At 39.1% G+C, this 25,104-nt stretch overlaps 1 long non-coding RNA gene across 1 annotated transcript in view; it reads left to right on the plus strand.

Moving 5' to 3' along the window:
* Window positions 1-22,660, plus strand: part of LOC120300824 — a 126,356-nt gene extending 103,696 nt beyond the window's left edge. The window contains exons 2-3 of the long non-coding RNA XR_005554746.1: window positions 18,286-18,336; window positions 22,502-22,660. This is a non-coding gene — a long non-coding RNA (uncharacterized LOC120300824). The remainder of the gene's footprint in view (window positions 1-18,285; window positions 18,337-22,501) is intronic.
* The last annotated feature ends 2,444 nt before the right edge of the window (window positions 22,661-25,104 follow it).

A 25,104-nucleotide genomic window follows, 5' to 3' on the forward strand; every position in this document is an offset into this window, starting at 1 on the left:
GTCTTTAAAATTCAAACTTTTCCTTCACTCACAACATCCTAATATTTTTACATTTTGTATCTTATCAAAAAATACTATATTACTTATATCTCTTATCCTACTTATTCTAAAGTTCCTTTATGGCCAAAGTTATTTGTTTATTTAGCCATATTCAAACAAGTGTTTACTCATATAATATTCCATCTGGTAGGACGAATCCAGTCTCTTCAGCCCATCTCTAATCTTCTTCCTTTCCCAAATTGTTTTCCAGATTAATATTTTCAACTTGCCCAGTTCTTGTATTTTTGTAGTTACAGTCCAATTTTGTAGTTCTTGTTTTTATAAATATTTTTTGTAATCCATTATAATTTTCAGTTATCAAGGTTTCAGTAAAATCAATGTTTTATAACAATTCTTTCTTTCTGGAGTCAATTGTCAATTCAATATATTTAGCCAGCTTAAATCCTTCCTGTAACTTCCCTTCTCAATAATTTATCATAGATCAAAGTTTTTAAACAGTTCATAAATTTAAATCACAAAGTATTCTTTTCCTTCAAACACTTTCCAATCTTATAGCCATTCCAGTATGCAATCTCTTCTATGTTCCTTAGCAACTATCTTCTTAAAGGTTATTAGAGTTCATGGGAACAGATTTTTTTTCTTTGTTTCTGGACATTGTCTTTAATGTGCTATATTCTCATTGTCCACTAGATGTCAGCAAATATTTATTTTTCCAGCTCTTTCAGACAAAAAGTTCTTATTATTTTTTAAAATGTAATTCAATCAAAATCCTTTAGAATGTAATCATAGCAGTTTGTTTTAGTTTCAAAGTTTGATCAGATTGTAGTATTTTGAATTTAATTTCAATAAGGTTCTTTCCTCGTTAAGGTTAATTCGCCACTTCCGTCTATGGGCAATGGGAATGTAGTCCCCTCCCCTCACTTTCAGAGGTTGTTTGCTTTGGGGACCTTTCCCAGGGACTGGTTGTAAAATAAGGGAGAGAAGATCAAATATTCTTACCAGTTCCAAGCACTCTGTTCACTGTGATAGTGCTCTTGGACTTTGGCTGCAGTAGCTTGGGCTAGATGCTGGCATGTGGCTAGCCTTTCTCCTGTCGGGTTCTGATGCCTTTCCCCAGATCAAATGAAGTGATTGCCATCACTTTGTGATCAACAGGATGCCCCTCCTTCACGATCACCTCCCTGGGGCAACTTCAAATCCATCTAGGTCCCCTGACAAGGTAAAATTAGCCATGGGGAGTAGAGGTCTGCTTTCACATGGCCATGCACTATGAGCGCAAACTGGAAGTCTCTATTTTTGTTTTAACAAGGCCTTCCCTAAAGGAAGTTTCATTTAACATTGTGATTCTTCATTCAGACATATAGACAGGGATCCATTTGTAACTAAAAATCATGGAAAGTAATTGTATAGAATACAGTATGTATGTGAAGCTTTAGGAGGGCTGTTTTCTCAACAACATTCTCTAGCAAAGTTGAAGATGGGTCAGAAATTATTCAACACCATAAGGGGCTAGCCCTGGCTTTTTGCTGGAGGGGCAGTCAACTACCTACCCCAAGAATAAATTCAACACCTCTTGGGTACACTAACATGTTACTATCAGGAAACCTTAACACATGAGGAAAAACATTATCTCCTTGAGGTTTTATCTGTTCTATTAATGATTTCCATTAGGCCAGGTCATTCTATATGTGGCTCATTTTATTATGTGGACAATCAATAATTACAAATTCCATGATAGCCACTTCATTAAGAAATGTGTGGATTTCCCAGAAACCCAGACTTTAGAGGAGGTGATTTGAAGTCTTTTGAATCAGAGCTTCCCTCTTTTTTATGAAGTGTTTAGCTGACACAAAAATCAAGGTAGTTCTTTCAAAGTTCCATTATTTTGAATGATGCTGCAATTCTCATTAAACTAAAGTCTTGGTCAATATTTAAACCCAGGTTTTATCTGAAAGTAAAACTTTAAAATTTACAGCAACTAAAAGCTTCCAGACCTGCAAATTCTAGATTCAGAAAATGTAAGAGTCACATACTTAGGATTATTCACAGAGATCAGAAAGCAAATAAAGAAATCTTGGAATTATTCTAATTTAATCTAAAGGTGCATTACAAAAGCTTGGAATATACTTGTTTGGAAAGCTTCGTTATTAAAATCTTTCCTTGGAGCAGTTTCTTTATAATGGGTAAGACGTTTTGCTTTCTTCAAGTACCTTTTTGTTTTGTTTATCTGCAAATGTCAAGATTACTGTATATGTTTCCAATAAGATTTAATATTTTCCCCTTTCTGGGAGTCTGTTTCACTTCTACTGAATAAGTCACTGTGCATGAAGTTGAATGGTTCTGTAAGATGAATGTAGGTTACTTATGTCATGTAATATTAAACTACTCCAATAATAAAACATTTCACTTATTAGCCTCTAGAAGCAAATTATTAGCCTTTAGAAGCAAATTCAACATATTCATTATGGTTTTCTCTCCCACTTTTTGTTGGAAAATGGCAATATCACAAATGTTAGTCACATGACCATGGGACGCTTCAACTAGTCATAAATGTGAGCCAGTTGCCAAGTACTTGAAATAGAATTCTGTAAATAAAAGTTGTGGGGAATGGGGCAGTCATAACTTAGAAGACTGGTCGTATTTTTTTGAACTCTATCACAACTTTCAATGGTTGGTAAATGAATGGTCATAAGTCAAAGACTACCTGTGCATTACAAAAACCTTATCTGCAGTTATACTCTGTAGTTAAACTATTCAAAAGACTCTAGCATGGCATTGCACAGAGAAACTGTTATTACTTTCCAGTTCTTTAGCAAATTTGTATATTTTACTCAAGAGACTTTTACATTTTTAAACATTTTCTCAACTGCTTTACCAATATGTTAATGCTTGCTTTATAAATTTCAAATTTAAACTTCTGCAGTTACAACAAAAACTTCCTTTCTAACATATATTCTGTTTTTTGGAGGGAATTTTTACTGTTCTGCATGTTTTCTTCATGTTCATTGTAATATCATCAATAGGCCTTGAATAATTCTGTCTTTTCTTGCCTGTTTAATGTAACAGTCAATGTATCAAGCCACAGTAGCTTAATTACTAAACTATTTTCCTTGTAACTAACTCCTTCATGATATATATTCTCCAGAAGTTGTTATATCAGTGAATGGCCTTTGATTCACAACCTGTATTTCTCATAAATTGCGAGGAGGCTAATAGCAAGTATGTTTACAATTCTGCCTGTTCAAAGTGGATGCAAGGTCAAACTATTGGAATAACAATTAACTTGATTGGCATTGACACTTTTCAGTGGCTAAGTACCATTCTGCTTTAGAAAATTTCCTTATGCAAGGATTCAGACTTGTCAATAACTCTACCTATATTCCTTGTCCATTAAAAAAATTGTCGGGATTGGGTATATACTGTATGTATACTCATTTTTTAATATCTGTAACAAAGTATAACAACTTTTTGGCATTCTTCATTCTTAACAGCAAAAGACCAACTGCTCACTGTAACTTGCTGGGTTTGACAAGGGAATTCTTCCTAAAAGTGAGGATAATTAACCAGTGGAACAGCTTGCCTTCAGAAATTGTGGGTGCTTCATCACTGGGAGGTTTTAAGAAGAGACTGGACAGTCACTTGTTTGAAATGGAATAGAATCTCCTGCTTGAGCAGGGGGCTGGACTAGAAGACCTCCAAGGCCCCTTCCATCTCTATTTTGATTGATTGATTAATTGATCGATTGATTTTCCACCAGAGGTTTTAGAATATAGGAGAGGAATTCTTGAAGCTATTCAAATATCTATGCCCTTGAGAACAATGTTTTTAGATATAATGGTTGCTATTTGCAGAAGCAGGAAATTTTTGTCAAACTTGAATTGGATTATTACATTATTAAACAGTCCATTTTAAAAAACTTCTATAATTTTAAGGGTACTGGAATAGAAAAGATTCCAGTGAATGTGTACAATATTTATCAATGTTTGAAAAATTTTGGAGTAGTTATCCTAAATGGATGATCTGAGAAAAGAAAGACAACATATCAAACATTTCTATAGATGCTTCTTTCATTTAACATTTGTAAAGTTTATATTTGTCTCTCAGCTCCCAGCTGATTTGTTTAACAATTGAAAAGGGTAATTGTTTTACATTCATTGCTTGAAAAGACCAAGCTGATAAAAAATATTGAATACTAAATATCCATAGTTTTGACTCATATAGTAAACTACAAATTTTAAAATAAATGTGATCTGTTAGATCCCAAAATTGCAGAAGAGAATAATTGGGGATTTTTATTTTCATATTTACCCTCTTCTCCATTTTTTTTTTTTAACAAGGCCTTGGATCTAATAGGGTTATCAGTGCATATAACATAGATTTTTGTGCAGGTAAGAGTATCGATCTTGCTGTCAAGCAAAATCAAGCTTTTATTAGTGAGTGCTATACCAAGTGCACTAATCAAACAGATGGTAAGGAAGTAGGGGAACTCAGGCAAAACACAGGTTGTGTAGAAAGTAAACACAGTGTCAGTTAAAAAGGACTCAAAGGTCTATACACCAATGCACAGAGCAGGAGCAATAAACAGGGTGAATTAGAAATTCAAGTAAATGAGGGAAGATATGATATTGTTACCCTTAGGAAACTTGGTGGGATGAAACCCACAAGTGGAAAATACAGCTAGAGGGATTTAAATTATTTAAAATAAACAGACCAAATAAAAGAGGAGGCGAGTTGCACTATGTATAAGAAATAACTACATATCTACAGAAATAGAGCACAATAATGATGAAAACTGTCTTGAATGCATTTGGATCAATAAAGAAGGGGAGAAGGTGACAAAATTAGTGGACCAGAGGAATGCTGTGGATATAATTTACTTGGATTTCAGTAAGGCATTTGATAAAGTACATCACAACCCACTACTTGATAAGACAGAAAAAAATGTGAGTTAGACAGCATCACCACCAGTTGGATTCGTAACTGGCTGATTGGCCATACTCAGTATAAGGACCTACCTCAGCTAAGCCACCCAAGAAAGCAGAACTCTTGAAACAGGCATTGCCTCAAAAGGAACTTCTATTAGGGGCTAGTGATAGCAAAAACAAGGTGAGATATGAGGAAAACCCGCAAAAGCAGTATAGTAAAAGCAATATTCAATACTCCTCCCCCCAGAGTCCCAGTGTTCATTTGAATTCTAGACAATCCACAGGTGGCACAGTATTTTGGTAACTGGGTTCTTTGGCACATTCTTTCAAGGTCTCTCTCACTTTAATTTCAGGGTGATACATTCTATCCCCTGGAGGAAGGGCACAATAGCAAGACAGTGTAAAGCATCCCCAAAGCATCCCCTGAATGGCAGGTCTGAAAGAAAGGTTATAAAGTCAGGAATAAGCATATGGAAACAATGTATTTCTTTGGGGATCTGACATATGGACCCCCTAGAAGAAAGATAAATCCATCTGGAAGAACACAAAAGAGTGAAAAGGGAAGAAAACAAGCAAAACAATAGCATTAATTAGGCTTATCAGGACATTTAGAGTGAAAACCTTTAACGAACCTAGGAGCGTTAATATGTTTTCCGGATACCCACTCATTTTGAGAGGATGGGAGATTTTTTCCAATCTACTAAATACTGGGTGGACCCATGATGTTTACAAGAGTCTAAAATGCCTCGCACTTCGAAGTGTTTTTCTCCCTTGACCAACATGGGTGTAGGCCCTGGAGGAGCCAGGAGCCTAAGATTAGAAGTGATATTGGGTTTCAGTAGACTACAATGAAAAACAGGGTGAATTTTTCTTAGAGAGCTCTAATTCAACATCACCAGATTAATAATGCATTTGATAGAGAAAGGTCCAACAAACTTAGGACCCATTTTTTTTAGGTTTGTAAAGATTGCAAGTATCTAGTAGACAGGAACACTTTATCTCCAACCACAAAAGGTTTCTGCTCTATCCTCTTTTTATTGGCCTGAGCCTTATATCCTTCTCTGGCCTCATCTAGGGCTTTTCGTACACTAGCCAGATATTTTACAACCGTTTGATCCACTCTTGCAAGGAGGCAATATTACGTTCCCTAGTGGGCAATTCTGGTATGGGAACAAATGTCTGACCATTTGCAACCTGAAAAGGGGTATAACAAGTACTGGAATGCACAGCATTATTGTAAGCAACTTCAGCAAAAGGCAACAAGTCAGTCCAGTTGTCCTGTTGATAGTTGATAAAACATCTGATATACTGTTCTAGAATTGAGTTCAATCATTTTGTCCCTCCATTTTTTGAGGATGATGACTAGATGATAACCCTTGACTAGGACCCAAGAGGTCCAAAAAGGCTCTCCAGAACTTGGAGGTGAATTGACGCCCCCTGTCTAAAATTATACATTGTGGGGCACCATGAAATCAGTAGATGTGCTGCACAAAAACTTTAGCCAGCCTTTTGGTCGTTGGGAACTTTGGGCATAGGATAAAATGGGCCTACCTGGAGAACAGGTCAGTAACCACCCAAATGACTGTATTTCCAGTGTTTTCAGGAAGCTCCACAGTAAAGTCAATAGAGATCTGTCTCCAGGGTGCTGAAGGACTCACCACCGGCTGCAATAGTCATGGGGATTTTCCTTGCCTCCACTTAGTGCAGCACAGGTGGGGCAACTAGCTACATAGCTTTCTATGTCCTTTTTCAAAGAAGGTCACCAAAATTGCCAGCAATTGTGTCCAGCAATTTTCAAATCATGCCCATATTGCATTACTGTCAGCCTTAGAGCTGCTGGACATGTATTTTCTCCCCAACCCAAGCCAGATCATCTTTTATTAGACACAAATTCTCATTGGCTTTCAGAGCTTTCTTGAACTCTTGGGCTGCCGTTGGGTCTATTGGCACCTTCGCCTTTGTTTGTGCTCAAATAGTGACAGGTGCTGCTAACTGGGAATTGGGAATGGTTTAGTTACTTCTGCTTTAATACTATTGTATTGCGGCATCCTAGACAGAGCATCTGCCAGGAAAGTCTTCCCCCAGGAAAGTAATGAATTGTAAAATTGAATCAGTGAAATGCTGAGACCACTGTACTTGCTTAGGGGACAGTTTCCTAGGGGTTTTCATAACTTTGAGATTCCAGTGATCAGTCCACACCTGAAATGGTATTTTACTCCCCTCTAGAAAATGCCTCCAGGTCAGGAGGGCCCATCTCACAGCATTGGCTTCTTTCTCCCAGATGCCACTGTTGCTCAGTCTCAGACAATTTTTTAGAGGTTTGAGTACAAGGCTGCAGTTGGCCCTTCTTGTTTCTCTGGAGGAGAACTGCTCCCACAGCCACATCACTAGTGTTAGTCTGAATAACAAAAGCTTTCTCCAGGTCTGGGTGCTTAAACACTGGCTCCGCTGAGAAAAGCCTCTTTAGTTTCGCAAATGCTGCTTTACACTCCCCTATCCATTTTCAGCAACTGGCTGGGTTTGGGTTTGTCCTCACCTTTGATTTTTTTAGAAGTTTGTGATGGGGAGTGCAATATGTGTGAATGAAGGAACAAACTGCCAGTAAAAATCTGTAATTGCTTCCTAGTGCGAGGGGGACAGCACTTGAGCACGGCTCACACTTTCTCTGGGCCAATCTCCACCCCTTCGCTTGAGATGCGATAGCCCAAATAATCAATGCAGTCTTTGTGAAATTTGCACTTTGAGAGCTTGGCATATAATTTAGCAAAGGACAATTTATTTAATACTGCTCTGACTAGTTTAATGTGTTCTGCCTTAGTCTCAGTATAGATTAAGATGTCATCAAGTTAAACCAACACCCCCTTATACAGGTGCTTATGAAGAACCTCATTGATTAGTTGCATAAGCACAGCAGGCACCCCCTGCAGTCCAACAGGTATCACCTTGATTTGGAAACAGCCCAAGTCTAGTTTAGAGAAAATTTTCCCTTTCGGCAGATGCACTAGCATGTGTCTCATTAAGGGGAGGGGGTACATATTCTCCATGCACACCGCATTCAGACCCCTATAATCAATGCAGAGATGAAGTGACCCATCCTTCTTTTCTCTGAATAGCACAGGGGCAGCCACCCGGGATCTGGCAGGCTGGATGAACCCCCACACCAAATATTTGTCAATGAACTTGCGAAGTTCATTCAATTCCCTAGGGATCATGGAGTATATTTTTGGCTTGGGACAATTTCAATGGCAGTTTTTGGGACAGTGGGGCAGGAGCTCATCCATTCTTTGCTTGTTGAACACTTCAGCCAAGTCCCTGTATTCCGGTGGGTGGCTCGGCAGCTCCTGCTTGCTGAGGGCAGAGGCTAACTTGCATCATAGTCCATGCCTCCTGCTCTTTTATCTGAATGGGGGAAGGGCCCTCTTTTTCAGGAATTTCAGGTGCCCCTTCCTCCAATTTATCATGAGGTTCCATTTCTTTAGCCATGCTAGGTCCAGGACTAATGGCCACTCCATGCTGGAGAAAACCACAAATGCTCAAGTCTTTGAGTGGTCTCCGATGGAAATTTGCAAGGGTCTGGTGGCAAAACTGGTGGAGACCCTCCCGGTGATCAACCCATCAAGCTGGCAAAAGATGATTGGGTCTTTAGTCTCCTGAGGGGTATTCCCAACTTCCCTACCAGTTTTGGGCTAATTAAGCAGTGTGTGCATGCCATGTCCAGTAAAGCTGCTAACTTTACTCTTTTCCCGGTGTCCGGTATGGAAAGCTCTAAGGGCATGGTTATGGAATTAATCAGCCCACTTACCAAGGGGTCATTCTTGTAGTCACTTTCCCCCACCCCGGGTCTTCATTTGGTGGAGTCAGGGCTTGACCCTCTGCCCTACGGGCCCAGGGACGCTCTATGGACTCCTCAAATGGCATTGCTGGTTCCCTTGGGTGCAGTGCAGCTCTCATAGCTCTTCCCACTGGTTGATGGTCATCTTTCTTCACTGATCCTTTGCTGCAGCAGTCAACTGTTCAGTGCCCTTCCTTTCCACATTTGAAGTATGCAATGGAGCAGGGTGAGGTCAGCGTCGCCTGTATGGTCTCACCTCTTCTCTCAGGCATTGGCTTGAATCTGGTTCTCACCGGGTAGTGTTGATGTTTGTATTGATATATTTCCAGCTCCTCTGCCAGGAGGCACTAATCATACAGTTGCCCTGGAGCTCTGTGGAGCATTGTACAGGTCTTGGTCCAGGCTATCCTGGAAACAGTTCACCAGGATATCTTCTGGCCAGTTTAAGTGGCTAACCAACTCTCAGAATTCCTCTGTGTACTCAGCTACTTGTCGTTGTCCTTACTTCACCATTTTTATGCGGTCACAGGCTTTCCAGTCTACCAGGAAATCTTGAAGTGGCATTGGAGAGCTGCCATAAACCAGTTAAAATTTCTTAGTTCCAGAGCATTGCAGTTGTAGAGGGTCACCATCCAGTCAGCAGCAGTATCTTTCAGCACTAGGGTGACCCCTCTGACTTTCTCCTCATCTGTAGGCAGCATCCTCCCATATATCTGCATGTAGTGAATACCTGAGCTAGAAAGAACCCCAGTCTCTTGGGATTCCTGTTGAATTTCACCCCCAACAGAATTGGCTTCACCTCTGCCACTTGGGGTACAGCCCGTCTGAGCCTTTGGGGTGGTCATGCCCACTGTCCTGCTGCTGTGGTGGGGGGCAGCTGCCACTGCTGCCTCAGGGCCTGTTAGCTCTTCTTCACCAGCTTCTTCCTCTGTTTCTTCCTCCGATTCCGATAGCTCTTTCAGTTGGACTTTTAGTTCCTCAAAGGACTTTTGCAAATATTCTATTGTCTGCTTTAAGATTGTTTTCATCATTTCTGAATTCAGATCCACTAGTTTCTTTTCTGGAGGGGTAGGCTCTGGATTCTTCTTCTTCTTCTTCTTCTTCTTCTTCTTCTTCTTCTTCTTCTTCTTCTTCTTCTTCTTCTTCTTCTTCTTCTTCTTCTTCTTCTTCTTCATAATAGTAGTAGTAGTAGTAGTAGTAGTAGTAGTAGTAGTAGTAGAAATAGTAGTAAAGTTGGAAGGGACCTTGGAAGTCATCTAGTCCAACCCCCTGCTCAGGCAGGAAACCCTATACCATCTCAGAGAAATGGCTGTCCAGTCTCTTCTTAAAAACTTCCAGTGTTGGAGCATTCACTGCTTCTGGAGGCAGGTTGTTCCACTGGTTAATTCTTCCAACTGTCAGGAAGTTTCTCCTTAGTTCTAGGTTGCTTCTCTCCTTGATTAGTTTCCACCCATTGCTTCTTGTCCTGCCTTCAGGCGCCTTGGAAAATAGCTTGACTCCCTCTTCTTTGTGGCAGCCCCTGAGATATTGGAACACTGCTATCATGTTTCCCCTCATCCTCCTCTTCATTAAACTAGACATACCCAATTTCAGCAGCCATTCCTTATATGCTTTAGCCTCCAGTCCCCTAATCATCTTTGTTGCTCTTCTCTGTACTCTTTCTAGAGTCTCAACATCTTTTTTACATCGCAGTGACCAAAACTGGATGCAGTATTCCAAGTGTGGCCTTACCAAGGCATTGTAACGTGGTATTAACAGTTCACGTGATTTTGATTCTATCCCTGTTAATGCAGCCTAGCACAGTGCTGGCTTTTTGGCAGTTGCAGCACACTGCTGGCTCATATTTAGGTGATTGTCCACTAGGACTCCGAGGTCCCTCTCACAGTTACTACTATTGAGCAAGGTACCCCCTATACTATACCTGTGCATTTGGTTTTTCTTGCCTAAATGTAGAACCTTGCTTTTTTCACCATTGAATTTCAGTCTGTTAGATAGTGCCCAGTGTTCAAGTCTGTCCAGATCCTTCTGTATCTTAAGCCTGTCTTCTGGAGTGTTGGCTATTCCTGCAGGCTTGGTGTCGTCTGCAAATTTGATGAGTTCCTATCATCCAAATCGTTGAACAGAGCCCTGGGGCACCTCACTACACACTTCCCTCCAGGTAGATGCGGTTCCATTGAGGACCACACACTGAGTATGGCCAGTTATGGTCAGCCAGCTACAGATCCATCTGGTGGTGATGCTGTCTTCTTCTTTCTTCCACCTCACATGAGAGTTACTTTCTCAGCCTTTCCTTCCCAGTCTTCTTTCTTTCTGACACCGAGAGACCAACTAGCTCAATTGTCTTCTGCCAAGGATTCCATTGTATTGTGTTGTATTGTATCATTTTTTTAAAATCTGGAACTATGGGCATTTAGTATTTGATAATATTTTTATCAGCTTTGGGTTTTTTTTAATACAAATACAATTATACCAACATTTACCCTTTTTAAAAACTGGAGAAGATGGCAATTTAAAAATGTTATTGTCATGGTGAAAACCAGTTTGGTTTAGTATTTAAAGCATCAGGCTCAAAACCATGATGCAAATCCAGAATATATGATCTTGGGATAGTCACTTTCTCTTATCCCTAGGAAGGAGGCAATGGCAAACTACTTCTGGAAAACTTTGCCAAGAAAACTGCAAGAATTTGTCCACAAAGTCTCTGAGAATTGTTTTCTTTCCCAGCACTAATAATGCTTGAAAGGTATTTCCTGTTTGAGGAAGAAGCATAAATACTTCTTTTGGTATTTTCCATTAGCATTTTCATATACATTTCATTTCACTTGTAAGATTATTCATTTCAAAAATTACTCTTGGCAGCGTACCAATATTTAAAAAAGTAAAAAAAACCCACAAATTATTGTCTTTTGGGGTAGAAATATTTTAAAAACAAAACTGTTACCAAAATAATCATGAAATACTGTCAATGAAGATATTTAAATTGGTTAATTAATAGAAATAGTTAGGTTATTACTGAGAGTCTGAGTGATGAGTATTACATAGGTTTAGGGTATGAAGCATGTAGCCATTGGGTTAATTTAAAATTATTTTGGGCCCAGTTTGAAAATCTTTGCAGAGAGATCAGCTCAGATTTCTAGTAAAACTTAACTATTCATATCTTGTATATGTGACAGAGACAAGAAAGAAAAGAGTGTTTGACCAATTATAGCTTTTATCTTACTCACTGCTTTATTTACACATCTTCTTATATAGCTCACAACATATTCCTCTATTTTTTTTTTCTTGACAGAAAAATATTGCCCAGTTCTGGTCTACAAAGAACAGGAAGTTGGAATCTGTCACAAATCTTTTCCAGTAAAATATCATGGAGGGTTTGAACAATGTAATTAGGCCAAGGCTATATATTCTCTACTTATTTATTCAACCTGTATGTTGAATATATATTAAATGAAGCTGGATTGAAAGAATGTGAATTCAGTTTTAAAACTGGAGGAAGAAACATCAAAAACTTTTGCTATGTTGATAGCACTGCTCTAATAGCAAAATAAGCAAAGATCTAATAATAAAAGTCAAGAAGTATAGTGAAAAATTGTTTTAAAATTAAATATAATGAAGACAATATTAATGACAGCAGGTACTGTATAACAACCACCATAATAGTGAAGATACCAAAGTATCTGTTAGGAACAATCATCAACTGTAACAGAAGGAGACAAAAAAAAAAATATGCCACACACTTATTAGACTAGATGTGAAGTTTTTAGAAAAGTTATTGAAATGCTGTGATATATCTATATCTAAAAAGATCAGAATCATGTAAGCAAAGGTATTCTCTGTGATACACTATGAAAGTAAATTGATGCTTTTATCTTCAGTGTTGGAGAAGACTTATGAGAATCCTGTGCATCATTGAAAAACATCCAGTCAACGATGTGATCTGAGGCACAAAGGCTTATATAATCTTACTTCAGATACATATACAAAGAGCAGAGCTTAGGGTCTAATGCTTGTAAATGTGGATGAAAAAGAATAAGAGGATGATCAGCAACAATTGGATAAATTCAAATACAGTACAAATTGTTCTGTTTTAGAATCAGAGACATCGAAGCAAGGCAGGAGTAACAAAACACAACTTCTTTATTGAGATCACAAACAGAACAGAACAGCAAACAAAATGGCGCTGGCCCTTTTATACTCCCTTTGCAAGGCTAGTCTCTCACCTTGCACATGCTCACAAGGCTGAAGACAGCCTGTCTGGTCCCAGGCAACCACATGATCTGCCCGGGCCTTCTGCAGCCTCCTGAGCCTGCTGAGTCATTCAGCAGGCCCAGGACATAACACCCCTCCCCCCCTTGGATAAAACAATAAGTGAATACTTACTGTTTTTTATAGCAGCATACATATACATGTGTTCAATTAAGCATGTTGTTATTTCTAACACAGTGATACCCGCTCGCAGGTAGACCCAGTCATGACATATCTCATATTTACAAGAATACCACATATTGTTTAATACTATCAAACAAAACACCCCAACTCTGAGTGTGCCCTTAGTTCAAGAGAAATATTAAGCCTCCCTTACATACATTCTATTTTTTCACAAGACTATTAGGCCTGTCCTGGAATTGACAAGAACCTTACATAGTGTTGTAAATGCTTGGGGACTCCTTGCTCACTCTGATCTTCTTAGAACTGTTGTGGGCGCCTGGCCTAAGAGCTCGCCTGCCAGGCTTGGCAGACCAGGACGTAGATGCCCCCTTGAATCCGGCAACCCTCCATCGTACTGATTGGCCAGAGCCTGTAACCCCAGCCCAGAGTTCCTTGGCAGGGTGGAATTCCCCGAGTCCACAATGGACCCCTCTTGGGAGCACTGTCCCGTGAGCCCAAGACCAGCAGATGGAGAAGCCTGTAGTGCCAGTTGACTGGTCAAATCCATAGACCCAGTGGCCGAGTCAGGAGCCACCTCGTAAGCAGAACCCCCTTCTGGAGCCAGTGTATCCCCATTTTCATGGAGAGACTGTGGTCCAAGATTGTAATCGTGGTGTTCCTCCCCCCCCCGAGAGCAGAGGCAGGAGCAGAAGTGTTGCTGGGAAGCCTCCAGCATAGTTGATCAATGTGCCGCCTTAACACACAACCATCATCCAAGGCCACTTCGTATGACAGTGGCCCAGAGACCTTGGATACCACTGTGGTTACCCAGAGATGTCCAGGTCCATAGTTCCTTGCCCAGACCAGATTGCCCACCTGTAGTCTCCTAGGTGCTCGCATCTGTGACACTTGTGAAGCCACCTGGTCTGGGTGCAACCTGTCCAGTTTGGTAATGAGTCTGCGACCCCAGCGGAGTTCAGCTGGGCTCTTCCCAGTGGCAGTACAAAGTGTGGTGTGGTGGCAAAGAAGAAAGTCAGCTAACCTGTGATGCCAGTTGCCGTGAGTGATTCTCTTTAAAGCATCTTTGGTAGTACGCACCATATGCTCAGCCTGGCCGTTGGAAGCTGGATGGAATGGCGCAGATGTGGCATGCCGGATCATGTTGGCTTGAAGAAAAGCCTGAAACTCAGAAGACATGAATTGGAGTCCGTTGCCGGAGACAAGGATGTCTGGAAGACCATGTGAGGCAAAGATTCCTCTCAGCACCTGGATGGTCCTAGCAGTAGTAGTGGAGGAGACAGGAACAACCTCTAGCCAATTGGAATGGCCGTCCATGAGGAGAAGGAAGAATTGGCCCTAAACGGGCCCAGCATAGTCGATGTGTACCCTCGACCATGGAGTATGTGTCTCCTCCCACCTATTTATTTATTTATTTATTTATGAGACTTATATACTGCTTTAAGTGCAAGCACTCTCTAAGCGGTGTACACCAGTAAGCAATATATATATATATATGCCCCCAACAATCTGGGTCCTCATTTTACCTACCCTGGAAGGATGGAAGGCTGAGTCAACCTTGAGCTGGTGAGATTTGAACCGCTGACCTGCTGAACACAGTCAGCTAAAGTGGCCTGCAGTACTGCACTCTAACTGCTGCACCACCTCGGCTCTATGTACAGGGGCATGAGGCATTTCAGACCTTGACTGTTGGCACACTTGGTACCCATGAACCTGGGTCTCGATCTCTTTATTGAGCCCAGGCCACCATAGATGGCTATGCGCAAGCGCCTTCATCCGGACAATTCCAGATGACCTTCATGTAAAGATTGTAAAACTCTAGTCCTCAATGAGGCTGGGATGACTACCCTGCTTCCCCACAAGACACACCCCTTGAAAGTGGAAAACTCGTGTTTCCTCTGCCAGAAACTCTGGAATTCAGACCCTGGACATGTGTCAGGCCACCCTGACAACACTCATGTCAGCACACGTGTAAGAGTGTGATCAGAGGCAGTTTCTGCAGCCACATCCCTAGCATTGAGGGGAAATTCAGGCAATTCCTGAATAGAGAGAATGCGAAGAGCAGGGGCAGGATCTACCTAATCTGCTGAGGCCATCTGCATGGCCCATTTCTTTACCTGGTTTGTGGACCAGAGTATAGTCATATGCTGACAGGAAAATTGATCATCTCAGCATTCTAGGGGATATTATATGAGGAGTTTGTTTGTTTGTTGTAAACAAATCCAGCAGAGGCTTATGGTCTGTGTAGACCGTGAAATGGCAGTCTTATAAGAAATCATGGAAATTCTTTATGCCAGCCACTATTGCCAAGGCTTCTCGGTCAATCTGTGCATAATTACGCTCTGCAGATGAGAGAGTTCTGGAGTAGTAGGCCACAGGGACCTTCATCCCATCAGCCTTGAGGTGGCTCAGCACAGCCCCAACCCCATAAGGGGATGCATCACAGGCTATGCATATAGACAATTGCTCATTGAAATGAGCTAACACAGCATTTGAGGAAAGCAAGGCCTTGACTCTGAAAAGCTCTTTTCATGGACTTGTGTCCATTGCCAAGAAGCCTGTTTATCCAAGAGCTGGTGTAATGGCTCAGCCACTGCGGCCTTGTGAGGTAGAAATGCATGGTAAAAGTTTAACAGTCTCAGAAAGGCCTGAAGTTCGCTTTTGATCTTGGGACTTGGGGCCTGCTGAATTGCTTTGAGTTTGGATTCAGCAGGATGGATTCCTTCAGCATCAATATGGAACTGCAGAAATTCAGTGGAGGTAACTCCAATCTTACATTTGTCTTGTTTCAGCTTCAGCCCTGCTTGGCGGAAACACAGCAAGACAGCCCTCAGCCTTTCAGCTAAGTTCACAGATGAGTCTCCAGCAATGAGGACATCATCAAAGTAGGGACAGACCCCAGGAATACCATGGAGCGTTCACTCCATCACACTCTGGAATATTCCAGGGGTCACATTAACCCCAAACTGCAGCCTTTTTACCTTAAAGGCTCCCCAGTGCATCACAATTGTTTGGGCCTCAGCCGTTGCCTCATCAACAGGTAGCTGTTGATAGGCCTGAGCCAAATCAAGCTGTGCAAAGATTTGCCCCCCCCCCTGAGTGAGGCCAGAATGTGGCTCACCACAGGCACTGGGTAAGCATGCTGCTGCAATGCCTTATTTAGTGTACATTTATAGTCCATTATACAATGGACTTCTCCATTGTATATTCTCCATTGTATATAATGTACATTTATAGTCCATTATACAATGGACTTCTCCATTGGCCTTCAGTGGCGTGACTATAGGGGACTAGAGTCCACAGATTCTAAGATGCCCTGCTGGAGCAGCTTGTCCAGCTCTGCATCTATTTTGTTCTTTAGGGCAAAAGGCACCCTTCGGGGCTTGATCCCGATGGGTGTGATGGCTGGTCTAAACGTAAAGCAATGAGAGGCCTCTTGTACAAGCCAAGCTCTGAACTGAACACATCAGCAAACTCCTTGCAAACTTCTGCAAGGCCGGATGTTTGCAGATTGTGAAGTCCAGTCACTTGAATTCCAAGGGCCTCGAACCAATCGAGTCCAATAAGATTTGTATGATCACCCCCAACTACCACCACATCTAGCAGCCCTTCAAAACTCCTATGCTGCACCTTGATCGTGGCCTCCCCCTTCACGCTGACTCTGGAATTCTGGAAGTCAGTAAGGATTAAATTTGAAGGTCTGAGTTTAACTTGTAGGCCACTTCTGCTGCAAACCTTATTAAAGGTATCTAAGGAAATGATCAATAGAGTGGACCCTGTGTCCAACTCCATCGACAAGGGAATCCCTTGCAACTTCACATCAATGTGAAGCTTCTTTTTAAGTGGCCTGTGAACCCTGGTTTTGAAAACGCCGCTATGGGACACGCAGAAGCCAACCCTGTTTTGGCTGGGGACCTTGGTACCTTTCAGAGGCAATTCTTCTGGAGACCAGTTCTTCTGGTGACCCAAACAGATGGAGGCAATGTGACTTTGCCTTCCACATGCCTGGCAGAAAGCGGAGCGGAACCGGCAGTTAGATTACTTGTTCCGACCTCCACACCCGAAACACCAAGGGACTGAGGTTGTCTGTTGTCTATCTTCCTGAGGCCTTCTTCCTGCTTGCTGCTGAAGCATGTCTACCTCCATCTCTGGCTCCTCTTCGGAATCCTCCCGAGCGACCTCTTGATGGACGGTACTAGGCATTGGGGGGTTCTTGGCAAGCCTCAAGGCTTTCACCACTCCGCCCGCTGCTTCTTCAGTTGCAATCTCTCTTAATGCATCTTGGAATGACACATCTTCTTTTGCAAAAAGTTTCTGTTGCAGCTCACGACTCTGAAGCCCACAAACTAAACGATCCTGCAGCCTCTCTTCTAGATCCTTGAATGCACAAGGTCTAGCTGCTTGTCTTAAGGCAGCAACAAAGTCTGCAGCAGACTCATCAGGCCTCTGATCCCTCTGCTCCATGCAATTACTGAGAGCTTGGGTTTGAAGTGCTCTCGCAGCATCCTCTTTAAGTCAGCATACAAAATTGATTCCAGTGATGCTGGGGCTACAAGATTCTATGCAATATCTTTTTAGATATTTTTTTTTCTCTTTTTCTAATTTTTTTTTCTCTTTCTTCTTCTTTTTCTTGTTTCTTTTCTTTTTCTCTTTCTGTTTTTTAAGTATTGGTGTTAAAGTATTTTGTGATTTGTTTAATTATTGTAACTAAATTTGTATATGGTTTATTTGTGTTTAAATTTTTTTCTTTTAAATTTTAATCAAGCCTGTATTCAGCTCTGGGAAGGTTGGGGGAAGGTTGGGATGGGTTGGGAGGGTTCGGGGAAGGGAACTTTTTTGTAAAATTTTAAAAATTTTCAATAAAAAAAAAAGATTCTATGCAATATCGAAAGTCTCTTGCCCATAGACACACAGCAATGTAGCAACTTTAAGGCCATCTTCTTGGATTTTGTTTACTCAAAAGTAATTCTCTACTCGAGTCACGTAGGAGCTTCAGTGCTCAGGGTGAGAAGTATCAAATTCCGATAGACGGCCTAGCTTTGACATCATTACAGCCTGAAGCCTCTTCGATGCCTCTTGCTGCAAGGTATGAGAAAGGGTCCCACAAAGCTGAGCTCACCTCCAGCATTCTCATATTGGCAGGCAATCGCTTCCTCTGGACGCCGAACTTCCCAGCGCTTCAGGCCTCCTCTGGTAAGTCAGCCTAGCTTCTCCTGTTGTTCTTCTTGCAGCCTATCCCACCTTCATCGCCAATGTTCTGTTTTAGAATCAGAGACATCAAAGCGAGGCAGGAATAACAAAACTTCTTTATTGAGATCACAAGCAGAACAGAACAGTAAACAAAATGGCACTGGCCCTTTTATACTCCCTTTGCAGGGACAGCATCAGCCTATCAATGCAAGGCTAGTCTCCCACCTTGCACATGCTCACAAGGCTGGAGACAGCCTGTCTGGTCCCAGGCAACCACATGGTCTGCCCGGGCCTTCTGCAGCCTCCTGAGCCTGCTGAGTCATTCAGCAGGCCCAGGACATAACACAAATAATATGTCATGGGAAGATATAAAAAAGTAGGATGTGACATGAAGGAACATCACTATGGAGAATATTGATTGTATATGGTCACTAAGAATTGATAATGGCTGATGGCTGATATTCATATAATACACATTTTTGTAAGAATATGACAAATCTACTTGCCATTTCTGCTTATTCTCTCTATAGTATCAATACATTGCAAAAGCCTTGAAACTTTCATGATGCTAAGCTATTATGATGCAAATAGCAGAGCTAATAAGATGCAGATGCCAACCCTGTGGCTTTTCACAAAGTTTTAAAAACTTGGATTAGAATCTGTTCCAACCCAAAAAAAACCAATGAACTATTAACAGAGATGAATAGTGAACTATTATAATAGTTTTGAAACTGATAATAGTAATTTAAAAATAAGCATAATTTTATGTGTATTAATTTAGAAATAGTTTACATGTTATGAATTTGAATAATGAATAGTAATAAAATTATTTGTCTTTTTTTAAAAAAATACTTATTAAAACATTTGAGAAAGCATCAAATTTTCATGAGTTCTAAACCCTGTGAATTTAGCTCACAAATTGGTAAATTGTGCCCATAGTTCATAAAATATATTAATGAATCGTTTTTTGTATTATTGCAAAATATCTTAAGTATTACACATGCAAATAAATTTTTGTGACTTATGGATTTAAAGCACAAAGCCAGCAAAATGCAAAACACAATAGGATCATTATTTAAGAAAAATTATGTGAGCTTTAGACCAACAAATATTGCTTTATATGATCTTCATAAAAGAATATATCCAAGAAAATTGTCTCCGAAATTAATTCAGTTTTAAATTTTAAATCCTTATGATACAATTGATACTCAGTAGGAACCAACAGATGGCAAATTCTAAGCATACTAGAATCATACATCCATTAGAAGTGTGACCATATGGGCCAATAGCCATTCACAGCTCAAGTGCTGATATGATTGTTGAGAGAAATTTCAGCAATTGCTTGAGAGGAGCTACAAGAACAAGCTGTTCTGAGTTATTGTGACAAGGTAAGGGACTTGTAATTAGGACTTGCTATAGGTTACATCAAATTACATAAGATTTAAAGCCATATAAAAATGTTATATTCTTGGTGATACATGATCCAGAGTAAAACTCAATTAAGTACTCACACAGAATACATTTAAAAGAAAAGAAAATGTACCTTTTCCTGCTATTTGGAACTTTGTGGGAATGAAACACTCCTTTGCCTTCATTTAATTTATTCCATTTGGATTATGAGAGATTTTTCTGTTGCCCTTGATTGGGGTCCTTGTAGACCATTTATTCTTTTGTCTAATCCTATTGCTACCTAAATCTGTATATAAGTAAAATCCATCTGTTTGTTGATCTAATCCACTGTTTGTCTCTATGTGAAAGTCTAGTTTACTTCTTTCTGACCCTCAATTCATTTATTTTACTTCTTTGTTTTGAAAAAAAACAAAAAACAAAACAAAAACTTCCTCAGCATCAGCTACTTATACGTTTTGAGTGAATTTTTCCACAGTGTGTATTTTATTCATAATGGTGTTGGTGTACACATCTTAGAGGTGATACATTTTAAATGAATTGCAGAAGTCTCAAGATCACTTTGCTATTTGTAAATACACTATGTGACTTCTTATTATTTCAAATTGATAAAAATCAGTTACAAAATCAGCAGCAAACAAACTGGAAGTCAGTCTCCACTTTCAGTAACAGACAATTGCCAGCTAGCATTCTCAGCAGCAGTCAGGGGAATATCATGCTTTTTATCAGCAATAGCTGACAAACATCTCCACCAGTGTTCTCATTATGAACAAAGAATGTGATATCCTTTATGAAAAATTCTCTATAAACCAGTTTGATGTAATGTTTAAGGCATCAGTTTACAAATCAGAGTACTTTGTATTCTATTCTTGCCTGAGGCACAAACCCAGCTGACTGACTTTGGACCAGTCATTCTCTTTCAACCCTAAGAATAAGGAACAGTAAGCCACTTTTGATAAACACTGCCAAGAAAACTGTACAGAAAGTAGTCAGAAATCAAAACCAACTTGAAAGTCCTAATTTTGTATCTAGAATGCGTATTAAATTATTTTCCATTTAAAAGCAACCTTCAGCATTTTACAAAAATCAGATAATTCAAGCTCATTATTTCAAGATCCATAGTAAACAAAAAACAAAAAAAATTGATTTTTTAAAATCCAGCTGAGGAGCTTCAACTTAATCTTCCAAAACTATTAAAAACAGTTGAATTTCAAACTGGCATCAGACAAAATAGCATCAGTAAGGTTGAATAAACTGCCAGGAGGCACCCTTTGGTGCATCAAACTTTAAAGAAAGTTGCAAAAAAGTTTAAAAACAGATTAGAACTAACCTGATTATTGTAATGAGGTTGTGAGAGATTCAGTCATGTTGTGGCAAGGCTAATTATAGCTATGAAGAGGATTCCATATCATTTATCATATTTTTCCTATAATTATCAGCTGAAGATAGGCAGTTTGGCAATCTGAAGTTAAATAATAATAATAATAATAATAATAACAACAACAACAACAACCATTTAAAAAGTATATTAACTTAGTAAATAAGTAAAAATTAATAACAATAATAATGAAAACAGAATACTTTTAGTTCACCAAAGAAAATTCAGCAGGAATAGTAATTAGTAAAAGTGTTTATGGCTTTTCCATCAATGATTATAAAACAAATATGCTTGCAATTCTTTTTACAAGCCAAGTTTCTCACTGTACAAAATATATTTTTATATTGTTACACTTCCTTACTATAGCATGGGAAAAAACTTATGTAAAACTTATTTTCCCATTTAGTAACATCTATAGGTCTGAGTTTCTTTAAGATTTCATTCCATCTCAAAAGTCTAAGAAAATTCACACTAAATAAGTGAGACTTGTCAGCTGTTAGAAAAAGGAGTGGCTGATTACATGATAGTCCCCCCCCCCCAATATTTCACACATTATATAAAGAAAACAGATCAACAGTTATAAAACTTTTTTTAAGATCTTCCAACTGAGATATTTTATTATCAGCTATATATAACCTGACATTTGTATAGATAACATAAATGTTATTTTTTATCTTTATAAGGAAGATATAACATAGTATCTTTGTTATTCAGGGGAAATGATGAAACAACATTCAAAGAAATCAGAACACAGGCCCTTTGGAGCCAAAAGGCGAATATAATCACTTGTTTTAGTCATAATGGTTTAGTTGCCAATACTTACAATTTACTAGATTTGAATAATATACCAATGCTATGTAAAACTGTTGCAATTCTCTGAGGGCTATGGATTGTTGGGACAGACATCCCTTTAACAGCTCCCATCATTATTAAGTAAATCAGAAGCTTTAACCTACGCTTCAGAGTATTCCATTTGGTTTTCTCAGACTTACTTACTTACTTATTTACTTACTTGTTTATTTGTTTGTTTGTTTGTTTATTTATTTATTTATTTATTTATTTATGAGATTGAATAAAGCCAGCTACAAACAATTACACTGACCACAATAACTGAATAGGAAGAATGAAACAATGACTTTTGAATGCTTTTGGCATATGTGTTAAGGAGAATAGGAAGCAAAGTAGTTATTCTTATAATAATTCTTGCTTCATCAAATTTATTAACTTGGGCACTGAGGAAAAGTACTGGACCTTGAACTCATTGCTTTCAAAACAAATAAGTAAAAAAGCAAGACCTTATTTTTATAACATTTGAAAGATTTTTTTTTTATTATTTTAAATTGAAGTAGGATACTGTATTAATACAAAGCAACTTCTTTACAGAATTTTTGCTGGTTGTTTGATCTGGCTAAAAGAGTGGGTGAATCTCCAGAATAAGAGGCTACTTCATCTAGAAGGTCATGAATTGGATGACATTGTTATTTATGGTATGACAAGGTTAAAGTAAATGTTTGATTTTAATGACCACTTTGTTAGAAATTATCTTATTCCACTGCACCAAAGAGAGTCAGAAATCAACCCCTTTTCTTTTTTCCCCTCTTTCTTTTCTACACTTTTCCCTTTCCTTTTTCCTTTCCTATTTTTCCTATTATTTTCTTTTGTACTTTTGTATTTTATATTATAAAGTAATAAAAAAAAGAATCTTTGCTGGATAATTTCAAGCTGCTAAATTTATAAATATATTTTAATCCTTGTCTCAGCTTTAAAAGAGAAAGGTAGGTAGCTACTACAGTGTAGCTGTTTTAGATATCTGTCTGAAATCTGATAATATTACATACCTCTAGAGCAGTGGTTCTCAACCTGTGGGTCGAGACCCCATTTGGGGTCGAACGACTATTTCACAGGGGTCGCCAAACAACGCAGTCTGTCATTTTTTCCCCCTTTTCCTTAGCTGTGTTACTCCCTTTTATTCTATTGGCTTTTGAAAGCCAATAGAATAGACTCTCTTGAATAGAGTCTAATTCTATTGGCTTTCAAAAGCCAATAGGAATTGTCCAGGCTGTCTCTGCTCTGCTGAGCCCGCCAAAAGTCTCATTCTGCAAACGTTGCTGCACCAGTTGAGTAGTCCTCGACTTACGACCGGTTGAGTAGTCCTCGACTTATGACCGGTTGGGGGTCGCAGCATTAAAAAGGTTGAGAACCACTGCTCTAGAGAGTCTGCTATTTTCACCCTATCCTAGGAGAAAAATAAAACAGGCTGTCTTTTGATGCTTTCATTCCAAACTTTATAATGTTCAAATCTTGAATTCTGAAATGATTCAAGTTAGAGTAATTTTGCCTGGAATGTCAAATTGTGCCCTGACCTGAATAATTTCCTTTGTATATAAAAATTCTAGTTAAAATAGAATTAGAGCTGTATCACCTAGACCTGTAAGTTATTTGGAACCTAGCCAACAATTAACAAAGCCCATAGTCAAAAAGCATCATGCAATTGTAAGAGGACAAATGATGTGCCTATCTTCAGGAAGGGTAAAAAAGAAGAATCTTGAAAGCTAGAGGCTAATCAATCTGGCAATACTGGTAACTTTGTGATTGATTGTGGGAGTGCTTTTGGGAATAATATGTCTTAATTTCATCCAAGTATTTGATAAAGAACTCCAAGTATGGATATTCTGATTAGGCAGTTTGAGCTTAGATTATACTTTCAGTTTTTTTGCTTTTTATTTTTGATTAGTATGTTAAGATAACAAATTTGGATTACCCAAATTTGAATGGGATACCTGTTTAGACAACAAAAATACAATTCAAACCAATGTAGATATCTAAAGATAATAGATATAAATGCAAAATAATGACTTGGTAAACTTAAATTAATATACACATACAGTATAGCAGTGGTTCTCAATCTTTTTAATGCCAGACCCCCAACCAGTCGTAAGTCGAGGACTACTCAACCGGTTGTAAGTCGAGGACTACTCAACTGGTGCAGCACCGTTTGCAGAATGGGACTTTTGGCGGGCTCAGCAGGGCAGAGACAGCCTGGACAATTCCTATTGGCTTTTGAAAGCCAATAGAATTAGACTCTATTCAAGAGAGTCTATTCTATTGGCTTTCAAAAGCTAATAGAATAAAAGGGAGTAGCACAGCTAAGGAAAAGGGGGAAAAAATGGCGGACTGCGTTGTTTGGCGACCCCTGTGAAATGGTTGTTCGACCCCAAATGGGGTCCCGACCCACAGGTTGAGAAACACTGCAATATAGGATAGGAACTAAGTAGCCAGACATAGTCAAAGAACTTCTCAGGAAAGCAAAGGACACATTGCTCACATGTATACCTTGCAATCATAATGCAAACTTAAGTGTTATAGTCTGATATCATGTTTCACTTGTTTTATATCATTGTGGTTAAAAGTGGCCATCTATGCTGATAGCATTGTGAAAAACACCTTAGAATAAAAACTGATGTCAAATTGAATAGCAATCAGCAGAATGATGTAACTGAAAAAAAGCAGGTTTTAGACTGCATCAATAAAATCAGTTTTTAACTGATAGTGAAAAAAAGAATCAGTTTATTCTCTGTTGATCAAAAACTCCCAGAATATCATGTCCAATTCTTTGCAGAATAAGAAAGTAACACAAAATTGTCGAGAGAAGAGAAGTATTTAATGTAATTACAGTAGCAAAATAAAACAGAACACCAAATAAAACAAAACAAAAAAAGTTCCTAACAGGAAGAGGAATTTAAAAATGAATCCAGTTACCCAGAGAACCGGTGAGTTCCTTAGACTGGATGTGTTCAAGGACCACTATCTCTCTAGAATGCTTTAATATAGTTTCCTTTTCTTAAAAGTAACATTATCATAATACTGATTTGTAGTTGGTCTTTTTTTAATGTCTTCTATGCATTTACATGACATTGCAGTTACCTTATTATTTCCACTGACTGACCACACTAAACTACAAATAATTCATGAATGTATCTTCAAAA

Source organism: Crotalus tigris, unplaced genomic scaffold (genome assembly GCF_016545835.1).
Source record: "Crotalus tigris isolate CLP2741 ecotype Arizona unplaced genomic scaffold, ASM1654583v1 scf7180000024359.8030256, whole genome shotgun sequence".
Taxonomy (NCBI): Eukaryota; Metazoa; Chordata; class Lepidosauria; order Squamata; family Viperidae; genus Crotalus; species Crotalus tigris.